This window comes from Amphiprion ocellaris, chromosome 1, assembly GCF_022539595.1.
Source record: "Amphiprion ocellaris isolate individual 3 ecotype Okinawa chromosome 1, ASM2253959v1, whole genome shotgun sequence".
In the NCBI taxonomy this organism is placed as follows: Eukaryota; Metazoa; Chordata; class Actinopteri; family Pomacentridae; genus Amphiprion; species Amphiprion ocellaris.
Genome location: NC_072766.1, coordinates 19,285,274 through 19,299,375, shown reverse-complemented (window position 1 = coordinate 19,299,375; position 14,102 = coordinate 19,285,274). Strand labels below are relative to the sequence as shown.

General features: G+C 41.2%; 1 protein-coding gene across 3 annotated transcripts in view; it reads right to left on the bottom strand.

Moving 5' to 3' along the window:
- Window positions 1-14,102, bottom strand: part of LOC111587575 (semaphorin-4B-like) — a 64,083-nt gene that overhangs the window by 38,326 nt on the left and 11,655 nt on the right. The gene's annotated exons all lie outside the window — the stretch shown is intronic.

The window sequence follows — 14,102 nt, the reverse complement described above, 5'->3', positions numbered from 1 at the left end:
TATTGGCCTCATTGTGACTGTGCAGGTGAGGTGCCTGTTATGTAGATGTATGCTGATATTTTTAATCTAGCAGGGCGTCAGCTGTTTTGGAAATAGGTCCTACTCTCATCCGTCTCATCCCTCTTAGCTAAGCAAACACAGGAGATAAGCTGTATAATTTTATCAAACACCATAATTAAACTTGAAAATTGTGTCTTTAGAGTTGTCAGATCTGCAAGAATGTATTTTTTTGTGCATCTGAGGGCTACAGAAATAAACCCTGACCTGAAAAGTTAATATAGTGAGATTGATAGCAAATGGGTATTGAAACATGCAGCCAACACCACGCAATATCAACATTCATTTGGAGTCATGTTTACTGCCACCTGGCAAATGGAAAGCTCGTGGACTAGTCACTCTTCTTTTTCTTCTGTTTTTGGTCTCCACCAACACTTACAGGAAACAGCTTTAAAGCTGCTAAATGTTTCACCTTCACCAGCTAGTTGCAAACTTTATCGGTTTGCCATTTGGGGCTGCTGAGCTGGCAGTGGATGTTTTGTTTTCGAGTTTTTCTGCTGAAAACAGATGCCTGGTATGGTATGAGAGCAGTGGGACTAAAACAAAAGCGTAAAGTTGTCACAAAACAAAAATGAGCTGTAACAGGCAGCAACACTTTGACTGAGGTAAAGCTGGTAATGGCTTTCTTACAGCCAGAGACACTTTTACCATCATATACAGTCAGCCACGTATCACATCACCATGTATACGCTGGTCTGCAGCATTAAACACATTAATTTTACAAAGAAAAGCTGTAAAATGGTGAGTTGCTTACAGTTTTAAGGGCGACACAAGAGGCAGGATGTGTAGGAAGCTAAAAAACAGTGGGAGCTTTGTGGCAAGCATTTGCATTAATGCATTTTAAACAAAACCATCATCTTCCTCTATACTTACACAGCAGTTTTTGATGCCGAAACTAAACCAAGCAGTTTTTTCTAGCACTAACAAAATCAAAGTGTAGCAATAATATAAGAGTACGGTCCTACTCAAGACCTTAACTCAAGTCAACTGTGTCAAAGCTCTGTGGTTAGTGTCTCTACCTTCACTTCTCCAACTTTCTAATGACTTTGTAGCTCTTTTTGTGAGCAAAAGATACGGACGAGTCATTTTGGAGTGAAACTCGCGATTCACACGACGTGGACTCAGGCCTGTAGAAAGGAGAAGGCTGAAAAAATGTGGGCATCTCATAACTTTATAGCCTTCATTGCTAATAAGTGCTTCGCTGTGGCCTGATGTAGTTTTTTACACATTCTAGTGTGAGACTGCATTGGCACAGTCATCTGGTCAAGTGTTAGTATAAAAATACTGATGGCAGCTGCTTTAATGCTTTACTTACCATTTTATTATATACTGACATGCACACAATGATAGTGCTAAAAACAAACACATTTTACAGTAGGAAGTAACTTAGTTTGGCAGGTTAGTACGGTAGAATTTGATAAACACAAAAACAGCTGAGGCTAATGGGAAAGTCATTAGTTTTTCCTGGCATTTCATTAATAACAAAGACCACAATAACCAAAATTGAAAGTCTGACTCAATGGTGACGCCGGAGGAAAAGTTTAGGGGATCACCAGAGTTGTTACAATTTATCATGAGGGGGTCTGACTGAAAGTGAGAAATTTCATGGTTATTGCATATTTGCAGACATTCACTTGACTCAAAACACACTGTGCACAAGAAGCAGCTGCAGGTGAAATATTTAACAAGGCTTTCTAACCTAAACCAGATGAGTGAGAACTCTCAACTGATTCTCATGATTTTACTAACATCCTGAGAGGAGTACCGGCACATCAGTTCAACACAATAAAGCCTGTGATATAACACAACTTATTGCCTGACAGAGCTGGATGTCTCCCCCGAGCACCCACATAGGTGGTTGCGTTTAGAAAGTAAACACTGGAGAGAACATGGCGTCTCCTGCATCACTGTAACAACTCCCAGAAGAGCTCATTCAAATATTTACGGTACCTAATAAATCTAACAACAGTCCAAGAGGAGAGCAGCGAGCAGCCCCTGGTCATCTGGTGAGACGGGGCCACGCTGGGGCGTATTTTAAACTTCTGATCAGCCTGTCAACAGAATGTAGCATAAACATAGATTTACATCCTCCCTGCTACCTGCCACTGCATCATCTGAACTCTGGGCAGCTGACTTACATACTGCTTCAGTATCCCACGGTCAAACGCACTGGTCTCTGTCCGTCCCCAGAGTCTCCAGCAGTCAACCAATATGTCTGTGTCACTTTTCACTTCACTACCAGGCCTGTTCTGGTTCTTGCTGCTCCACTGAAGCTACCTGAGTCACTGGAGGCTGAAACATCCACCCACGATGCTGTAACATTTCCCTCCTCCTCCTCCTCCGGTGGTCCCTCTCATGCCTGCTGGGACAACAAGCACTGCAGCCCTGCATGTACCGTGTACCTCGGGTCTCCGTGTTCCCAGGGCATATCCTTACGTAACTCCAGAGGTCTTTTAATTTTTAATGAATTGAGAGGGGGGTGCTGTTAAGAGGGTTTCCTGCCACTCTGATAAATTAGGAAGCTTTTTTGGGTAATTCTGTAGGGCAGTAATGCATAAAGAAATATCTCAGCAATCGCGCATTGACCTCTCCGTGTCCCAAAGAGGAGATAGTGCCCAATAAAAAGTATTTTGTTGACCACCGGGATGACCACATATGGTAAGAGATGTGTAACTGAACACAGATTTGGTTGGAAAACTGCATCCTGTATAGATTCTCCAAAAAAGCACATTCAAATATATTCAAATTGGATCTAAAGTGAGCATCAGCTGGGCAGTTGAAGCGCTTCCATTTTTTTAAAACAATGACTTCAGACAAAGTCCTACAAGAAATGTGTTACTCCTAATTTTCTGTCACATATGTTAGACATGTAGTCCATTTTCTTGGCTGCCACTGGACTCCATCCAAAAGCAGGTGTCCTCAGTCAAAATGTGAGTTACATCAATGTGAAGAGGCCCAAGCAGCAGGCTGGGAAACATAAGGTATCTGGGGAGTTCAAAACACATGATGACTCATAAATGCTCATATAAGTGGGGCCAGCACCTGAGGAGGGCTGGATGGATGCTCTGCACGCCTGAGGCAAATCTGTTCAGGCTTAGCAAAGGCATAAAGTGCAAGTTAACTGATGTAATACTGCACTTGTCCTGCTTCCTTTTACACATTTTGTCGCTTGTAATATGTACATGTCCTTTAGTTGAATAAATCTTGTAGTCTCCTAATCCATTCTGAAGAACAATGGAGTATGGATCTGACAAATATAAGTCCTAAATATTAATAAGCATTAAATCATATTTGACAGCAAGTACTCGACCAAAGAAAGTGATCTTATTAGAGGCAACAATTACAGGACTTATAGGATTAGGGTTCTATTCAAGCAGAGCTGTTACTGTACAAGCGACCAACTATGCTCAATGCCACAGGACCCATCTGCTCATCTAGGCGAGGGTCTGCTGCTCCTTGTATCTGTGAAGGCTGAATCTGGTGCCATATTGCTTAAAGCTACAGATTCATTAACCTTTCGAACCTCCCTCGAGGCTCCCTATTAATACCTGCATCTGTTCATGGAGAGAAAGGATGTGACAGACACATTGGATGATAAACTCTGCCGGGTCGTGGCAAGTTCACTGGATAGGCAGCAGCATGAATGCTAACCATTCTGCGAGTTTTGTATAAGGGACTGGGCTTTGTTCTGGACAACCAGCTCCCAATAACTCATCTCTGCAAAGTGACTTGTTTCACATTCAGTCTTTGGCAAAGATCGAGGCACTTACGGAGATAATCAGCAGCTGGGCAGGACCCTGTGGTGAGAGTACTATCACAGAGTTTGACATGAGGCTAGATTAGGCCACGGTCCAACCCATTAACAGTATCACGAGTACATCTAAGTGAAAGGGAACTATAAAAGCATTTTAATTGAGTGGCCGCAATTAAATCTGAAGCTGTCTCTCTATTTTTTGCCAGATTTAAGGGTGACTTTGAGAGACTCTATCCAGAAAGTATCAGTGTCTGCTCCCTATAACACGTAAAAAAAGAGACGCCAAAAAGGTTTAATTGTTTTCATTGGGTCAAATAAATGTTCTTGTCTTGCAGTAAAGCGGAGCAACATGGCCCCATAGGTTCAGGTCACTATTCAGTAAGATTTATGGAGCCATTATGTTGGGCAGAAAAGACCTCAGTAGGTGACTGACAGGGCAGAGACTCCTTGCTGTGTGTCATTATAACTCACACTTATAGCAGCCCGTGTAGTCGAGTGGGCAGAGCAAAAATCAAGCAGGGGGATGTGCAGGGAGGTACATGTTTCCCAAAATCAATGGCTGGACATTCAGTGGTCAACTAAGAGACATTTGTTAACTTACAGTAAACACACTATCCTTTATGAAAAGTAGGATTTCAGTAACATTAACATAATGATCTAGCTGCACATTCACAAGTTTTAAATGAAAAGCTTCTTTACGGAATTTACAGTCAGTGGTAAACAATATATTAAAAGCTGTGTGTGAGTACTTATTGCATATTGCTCTAAAAAGTACTTGTTTTATGTATTTGATATACATCACCAAGATAATTAGCATGTCTGCAAACTAAATGCACAGCAAATATTAACTCTCCACCAAACATGAAACTGCTAAAAATGCAGGAATGAAGAATGGAATCTGTGGTATCCATATTTTAATTTTGGTGAAAATCTGTAAATACAATAGTACCTTCTATTTTTTCAGACTGGGAAAAGGTGGACACAGGGTCAATGTTTCATTATTGCTAAAACTGTAGTTTCTGTAACTACCTGGTATCACAGTATTTGCTTGCTATATGAGCAAAGTTCACCCTTTTATTACTAATCTTTAAGACAATGTAGTTCATCTGAAAAATAACTAATAACTGGGCAATCAGGGGCAAAAACATGGTTGCACACTGACGTCAAATCTGTTGAAACCTAAGTGGATCCTTCAGTCTTCAGTTCTTTTCATACATGTATTAGGTAGCGCAGTATGTACGGCACTTTGTGGAAGCGACGGGCACCACATTAACTCCCTATCCCTGCCCACCTGGGAATGATACAAAGGGGAATAAAGAGGAAGGCTTCAGCTGAGCAGACTGCTCCCAGCACCAAGAAACCAGACTGCTAAATAAATCACAACCGCGTTAAAAATAAACCGTAAGCACCCCGTGCAGCAGTCGAGACAGCAGCAATTGTTTCCTAAGCCGGCAGAGCTCATAGTAAATTCATCATCACAGTGACTCAGTGAGTTTACACAACGTCAAAGCATGAATCAGCATGTCTGGATGAGAGAGCTCAGTGGTAAAGATGTCAGACGAATAAGAGGGCAGAGATGACTGTAATGACATCACTATTTGCGAATTACAGCACACACTGGCGGGTGTGACAATGATTTTCGAACACTATGATTGTAAATTAGGGCTGGGCAATAGAATATAGCAATATGTAAAGACGAGACACTTTATCAACAGTAATCAGAAAATCAGCTGATAGAATGTTTCATAGTTTCACTTAAATTGCCATGAAAGCACATAACTTAAATGTAAAGTTTGGTTGCATGAATAATCCCCTAGCATCCAGTCTCCAGGGCTCATAAATAGCCTGTCATTACTTGATAAAGGAGCCCCTTCATCCTCTATTACTCTATTTATCAGTTTCTGTGCAGGTCTCCTGAGGTGTGCTAGTCTGCAGTCACCTGTGCCTCTTGTCACCTTCATCTGCACCCATACCTCAAAAGAACCCATGCCCTTCGGTCTCCCACCACCTCCACCTAAGCAACACACTCCCAGCGGCCTACTGAGAGGGCTGATGGACGTTTTTGTCAAGCTGGGCGTTCATCTGGTCTTTCCCTGACCTTGCACTGAGCACAGGCATGTGTTATGCATGTTTAAGTTATGTATGGATACCGAATTGCCTGACCTAAATATGTAGCGGGCAGCGGGAATTGATGGGACTCGGAAACATTCTCACAATTTAATTAATTGTTCCTTGTATGATTTAGCAGAGTAATAAACTGGTTAAATTGAAATTAAGGTGGTTAAATTCAAAACAATCCTTTTTTTCGGATGACATTTATTTAAAAAAAAGGTCAAAGCAAATGATCACTAATTGTTGATACTGACTGACATGAAACAATATTTAGCTATATATGTTGCTAACATCTATAATGGGTATGAGTGTGATGAGAACAGAAGTCAGTCCAGGGCAGTAGAGGTGTCTCAGTGTCACCATGTTGGTGTAATGCTGTCATCGCTGACCGTAAAACATCCAAACAAGTCACTAAAAGGTCTGTGGAATTCTAAAAACAGGAAATCCACACTAAGATATGGCTTAAGTGTTGAGTAAATCTACAGTGTAGAGCTACAGTGCGAAAGTAGCTTATTGCTTTCTTGGCTTCCATGTTTATCAGAAAGAAATCTCCAGGATATCCTCTCACAGAAGCTTTTGAGCAGTTTTTAATATGCAACTTACTCATAACTCATAACAAGCAGAACACAAGGCAAGCCCTGGAAAAAACACCTTTCCATCAAGATATTGTTTAGTTTTAAAGGAAATTCCTGTAGACCAGGAAATTGAATGCTGATTAAATGTAAATAGCAAGTATCAATGGGGCATCAATTACTAATACTAGTATGAACATAAGTCTTGCTTTCTGCATACACTTTTTTCTCTCTACACTGGAGTTAGCAAGAAAAAAAAAAACATACAATACAACCACAGAGAAAAATGTTTTTCTATTGTCTCTCCAATATCATTTCCTCCCCACAGGTAACATGATTTTCTCTTGGCGCTGACACCAACCGAGGCCTCTGTGCCAGCACACAGCAGAAGAGATTTTAACCCGGGATAAAGTAGAAACCTTTATGCACGCTCCAACTTTTAGGTCCATAATATGTAACAGCTGCAAACTGAAGATTCAGGATCTTGGTGCCTACAGGCAAAGCTCCTCTGAAAGAGACAAATTAGTTGAAACGGCAGGAAAAAAACAGATCTGACTGCTAATCGGTAGCCATTGATTCAATGTATCCTTCTCCATTTCCTCTACACTAATGTGTTTCTCTTAATGACAACAAGTGGCCAATGATTTAAGCTACACGATCTGTCTTTTTTTGCTTTGATCAATATCTCAAAAGCTACTTGACAGACTTGGATGCAAATACAAAATTGCAAAGATCTAAGCATTTTACCAACACTAAAATACTCCCTGTATCCCATCCCTATTCCCTTTATACCATTCTGGTCATTATTTCCTGGACACAACAGGATGTGTCATCTGACATTAAAATGGAAGTCTCTGAGAATGGAAACTCAATTAAATACTCAATTATTTATTCACATGTGTGATCCCAGATTGATATTATGAGGAAGACGACTTCTCTCAGCATGTGTTATTAATTATTCACAGAATCGTCTTTGTGTTGATGAATGGCTGTAATGCATCCTGCTGCGGTGCGTCCCCTGTGTATTCAAAAATGGAATAATGATGGTCTTCAAATGATGAAAATACTGGAAATTTTAAACAAATTAGGTTTCTGCTGAGGAGAATGAGCCTCCGACCACACAAAGTGTACTGACTTGAAAGCATTTAGTGATGGGATGTGCTGCCAAGGCGGAACAGTGCTCTGAATCTGCTTCTTCAAATAACAGAAAATGTGCAAAATTAGTTCATTTGCTTCTGGATTAAAACACACGGAGGGACTGTGTTCGGCAAAAGCTTTCCTCCACACCTATAAAAATGCTCAGATACTAACCATATTAACATTACAGGTACACACAAGAAACGTGATTATCATTAGTAGATATATATATATATATATATATCCGACACCTTATGTCCATAAAGGTCTCTAAAGCCTGCAAGCTGATTGTAATTTCACTCATGAGCTTCCAGAGAACTGCAACAAAATCTTGCAATACAACATGAAATCCATGTTTGTGTTTGTTAGAGTGCATATACAAGCAAATGTATTCACGATCTGATTCACTTCTTTGCATCAAACCACCTTCTCTTATGTTAATCAGTTACCAGGCTTGGCATTGAATATGCCCTAATTGGCTTGGCATGACCCTATGCTACCAGATAGATCTGTGTTAATTGTTTAACTACAGTACGTGCGCTGTTTCCATGATCCTGTCAAGTCTATGTCTCAGACTCAAAGGCGCTCATTGAAAGGCAGTGACAAACTGAGTGATTTTCACATCCCTCTGTGGCATCTTTAAGGTTAGCCAGGGGACTTGTCTTTCTGTGACATTTATTCCAACATGCTATATCCACACTGTGCTGAAATGAAGAGCAAAGAGCGAGATGTGACACCACTTTCGGTGTGATCCTAAGCTTGAATAGGCTCTAAGGAATATTCAAACTCTCTTTTACATTAGTGTACTGCACTGCTTTGCTGTGCAGGAAGTAGCAATTATCATTTCAAACGAGTGAGTGAAGCAGAACTGGCAGAGGAGATAAGTGCTTAAAGGAGAGTTAGGGTCACCTTATTCCCTCTGATACAGCCTTGCCCTTGCCTCAAATTATTCAAGCCTGATGGGGAACGGTGGGAGATCGGTTCTCGAAAAACTTGCAAAGCGTCAATAATGAGCTGTGCGTCAGTCAGAACGCAGTGTGATGGGAGGCATAATTTCCCACTCGACATAGCTCTGTTACAGTAACTATGGGAACCTTTGGAGGTGTCAAAGTCACTTATGAAGAAATAACTTCTATGCACTAAAAAATAATTGCTATTAGACTACAAATTCACTGGAAAATAGATTACGCTAATCTCCTTTTGTTTATTATGTGCTTCTGGGCTGAAAAGCTCTCCACACTTTTAACCTGATGACCTATTTCGACTAATGAAGTGCACTGACCAATCAGGAAATCCTCATGATGAGAGCTCAACATTTTGCCTTTGGGCGGGAACAGCACAAAAAAAAAGACAGAGAGAATTTAAACCAGGAATTTAAATTTCCACTCACTTAGGGCTCTACAGCTTGACAGAGCTGAATTTAATGACTGTCCAAAGACGTCAGCAGTGAGACAAAAAGTATTTCATTTATTTTCATGGCATTCTGGTCTCTGTGTGACTATCTAGCCCAGATATATGAGGGAGACTGTTGCTATGAAAGCTCCAAATGACCACAACACAGGACAGCATCTCATTCATCTGCAGATTTGATGATGATGTCAGTCAAGACTGTGAACAAACTTTGTGGCGTGACAAAGGAGAGTCGAAGATTTAGCGTCATGTAATCACACAATAGAGGCCTTTGTGAGGTCTGGACCAAGCTGTGTTAGCATCACAGTTCATCTGCTAATTACACCATCAAATCCAAAGGCTTGGCTATCCATAGTAGACTATTCATCTCATGACTTACACGTCGAGTCTGGGGAGGGGCACGATTAATCCCTGTAGTTAAACCGATGTGAGGACTCATTTCTTTACACGATTTGACAAGCAGGGCAATAGGATTTAAAAGCGTATCAGATGACTCTTTTCTGTTTCTGGCCCCGGCTTCACCTTGTCAGACCCAAACTGCAAAACGCTTCAGCATTCAGGTACAAATTTCGATGATCATGACCACAAGCCTTGACCACAAAACTGTTCCCATTACTCATCCCAAGTGGAAACATGACACAGTTTGTCTGAGTCATTTGTCAGGTTTGCCTCTTCAAGGCAGTTGGATGTTTACTCTCAGTAAACATGCCGACTTCAAAAGGAACAGCTGAAGCACTTCTGCTTTGTTTACTGTCAGGTATGGACTCTGTCTTCGTCTTTGCGAGCAGTCGCCACCAATAAAGGAAGTAATAAGTCAACAGTATGGCCTCTTCTGGCAACGGTCCTGCTGATAATAGCTGATATCCTCCACACGTGGGACAGATAGGGAATGGTGTCATAATGAATTTATTCCAGTCTAATCTATAACAGTTATGAAGGGAAATAATTGGAAATTATTAGAAAGGCTGCTAACATTATGATGAATTGATTTCCAAAGACCACAGCAATAGAAGATAAAATTAACCTATTTTTTACAATTAAGGGACTTCAGAGAAATGACTCAGTGGGGAGCAAGGCTGAAAAAACATTCATAGTAATATCGAGATGGTCTATGAAGCCCTCTCCTTTTTTGGACTGGAAAAATGCAAAGATATATATTTTTAATGGTACTATATTGCTTTCCTTTTCAGCAAAGTAATCCCACATGTCCCCTACAGTGTGTCTTCCAGTTTTTCAGCTCAAAATACTGCAAAGATGGTTCAGTTCACCATAACTAAAACTTGTGGTTTTAGGGCTGTTTGAAGCGGGCTGTTTCAGCTGCTGCGGTTCCTGCCCCTTTCAGGAAGAACAGGCTGTCAATCACAGTTTGAGCTGAATGACCATTGGTTGGTTCGGTGTTACATAGCACCTGGGTCTAATTCTTACTCGCTTGTGAAGCTAAGACGCAATCTCTTTGTAGGGGTGGTAGAGGAATGGCAGAAGTAAATGTAATTACATCTTAGCTTTCATTTTACACCTTTGAGTTTAGAACAACCAGAAAACATAATAAAAATGGATTTTCACCATATGGGACCTTTAATTGTCCATCCATTATCTATACACCGGTTGATCCTCATTAGGGCTGTGGGGGGGCTGGAGTTTATCCCAGCTGACTTGGGGTGAAGGCAGGGGACACCCTGGACAGGTCACCAGTCTATCACAGCGATACACATACAGACAAAGAAGCACACTCACATTCACACATTAGGACAATTTAGAATCACCAATTAACCTCAACATGTTTTTGGACTGTGGGAGGAAACTGGAGAACCCGGAGAAAACCCACACATGCACAGGGAGAACATGCAAACTCCATGCAGAAAGATCCCAGACCCAGGCCTGGACACAAACCAGCTGCAAGGCAACAGTGCTAACCACTTATCCACTGTGCGGCAACCACCACCTGTTGTTCAGTAAAATATTCTAGCACCACTGGTAAGGCTAGTTTTGTACTTTCTGCAAGTACACAAGAGCCCTCTAGAGTCCTCTTCATCATCAGAGGACATATGTAAGGATCTTTATGGATGACCTACAATTTGTTGTGACACCACCACACTAATGTCCATGTGGAATAAGAAGACACCAAACTACAGTTTATATATGGAACCTGTTATCCAAGTGGACTGCAACATAGCGTAAGAACAACTGTGCATCATGTAATCCTGGCTGGAATAGTGACACCAGTGCACGCCTATGAATGAGTGTGCACCAGATAAACAAGACAAGAGCCTAAAACATAGGAAAACAGCACTGCAATGCGACTAAATGCACATTAAAAATTAACTTAACTGCCAAGTTTAGGATCAATAGAAAAAATACCACAAAAATAAAAAAACAAGCCCAAAAAAAGCACCCCCAAAAAACAAGAATAATACCATCACCCTGTGCTGGCCAAGTCTTAATAGAAATAATTTTTCTCTGCTGGTACATGCTTAAATCAATACATGATTGTAACTTTATATCACATAAAATGGATTGATCCCTGACAAGTCAAAGGGGAAACTGAAAACACAGATGGAAGCAAGACACAGTTTGTAGAAGCGTTGGAACAGAAGCGTTAAGAGTTGTGTCTGGAAAGAAATAAAGCTGCAGTGTTCCCCTCAATAAAGGCTCTGTTTATCCAGCTCAGCACACGTTTTCTTTAATTGCAAACGCCTGATAACTTCCCCCTCCTGCCATATGCAGGGATACAATTTCTTTGTTTTCACAGCTAAATAATGAGTCTATTTGGTAATTTACCATGTAAATACTTCATCTCAAGACAATGCTGAGGTAAAATAAAAACACAACTGTATCCACAACACCCCTAAATGAAATACAAGATACGGTTATCAGCAGATTCTGAGGGATACAACATTCCAGGCACATAGCAGGTCTGTTTTCCATTACAAAGTCACAGTTTATCTTTTTCTCTGCATTTCTTTTAAAACACGAGAGGGAAAAATGAGAAGACAATAATGTCTCTCTGGAGAAGAACATGTTACATAACATATTTCCAGTCCAAAGACAGACACCTCAGTTAAGCCTTCCTGCGAGTCACAGCAGAGGTCACTTCTGATGAACTTAAATACTTGTCAGACAGACACAGTGACAGAAACATTCCTTCACAATAAACCTGAATAGGTCATTGTGTTATCCAGTCTGGTTCTGCAACTCTGCTCCCAGCTATAAGCTCACCATAGAGATGCTATTGAAATATTACAGGATTATAATGTCTTAAGGAGGCTCTAAGGTTACATCACTTAATCAACACTGTCTGCAATCTTGAATCTCCAGGATAAACAGCGCAGAAACCAGATTATGGTGCATTTGTGTCTTGGAAACAGAGTAGGGGTGGGAGTCACAGACCAACTCATGACTCTATCACGACACATTACACACAATAACAATTATTTCATGATACAGTGACTTTGGGCTATATTATAAGAAATTGATCTTTGACACATCAAAGTATCTGTGTAACTGAAGAGGAAAATAACACGCCTAAAAGTGGCAAAAAGCACAAATTATTACAGCACTGTGGCGTCAGTGTGTGCATGTGTCACCATTATTCAATTTTAACAGATGTGTAAATTTAATTAATTAGTTCTCTGATTTGTTTTCCATCACTATCTGCACTGTCCACCATTTTCCTCCTTTTTAATTTCCATGCATTTCACTCTCATTCATCTAATAAGCAAGTAGTCAATCTCTCAAACCGAATGTAGGAATCTGCTTAGAGTGCCTGCATGTTTGGAAATATAGTAGTATTTGACACCAGTGTATCACAAAAGGAACTGATTTGATATATTGCTGTAGCCATATTTTGTCTTACCCCTAAAACAGAGTCATGTAAATACACATTATGTCTATTGTGAGTGATTTAATTCTGCGGTTGAGCGCTGATAAGTACTGAAGCGCAGTTACAGGCTGAAGCTCAACACTGATGACTGGGCATGACAAACGCAATTGGAACACATGTTCTCACTATTAAAAACAGATCCATTTGTGAAAGTAGTGCCAAAGTGTCACGCAACAGGAAAATGGAGAAAATTTAATTTGCCAGAGAATTTCAAGCTAATCAAGATATTCTCAAAGAGTCACCTGCATTCAGAGCCCAACATCTAAACCCCTGCAGGGCCTGGCCAGCTTCTCTGCACTCGTACCTGCAGGTCACACTGAATATGAATGGCCTCGCAACTGCACACAAAGCAATGCAAGGACACAGCAGAGACAGTCGGCAAGCAGGTCTACAGCCAAGTTCTAGTGAATGCGAACCATTAAACCTTATCGCCAGTGTATAGAGGCAAAGTGTGACTTTTCACAGTTTAGGGAGCATTGATGCTAAAGGAATTTGTGCAGATTCCTCAAACTGAGGCCCCTCCACTCCTAAATGTTTCAGAACCTCAGAGAAAACAAAAACTACATGGGATTTTTGCACACTGTTCTTTCTATTTGGAACGGACAACAAACCCCTTTTTGAAGTTTTCAGGACAAACTCTGCACAGCTGATGAAAAGGCAGCGTGGTTGGCTTCATGTCTGTCCTGTCCCTGGGTGCAGTCTGGCTGCAGCCCAGCAAAATGACTGCTTTCCCACATCTCAGCATTGTGCTGCTGCACAGGGACTCCCAACGCGCAAGTTCCCATCAGTTTGCACTGAGAATTCCCAGTTCCTCTGGACACTATACAGGCCATCACAAATCGTCTGGGGTTTAAAGGCAGCAGAGTGTCTCCCCTCCACCGGTTTCCACTTCCCCCTCTAGCTCTTCACCACAACCTCTCCACATGCTGACCATTCCTCTGAAGTTGTTACAGTGGGTGGAGTGTTGGGTGGAGACTGTGTGTTTGTTTTGAGTGTTTGAATGTGTGGGTGGGGGTCTGTGTGTGCATTAGTGTGTGTGTTTCAGAGGAAAAAGGGGGGAGGACGAGATGAAGCACGCATTGTGATGCTACTGCACATGCTTCCAGAGAAAAGGTTTCGTCAGTTTAGTTTACAGTAAGACTATCGGTGTTATTGATACAGTATCACACAGCGGCAGTGT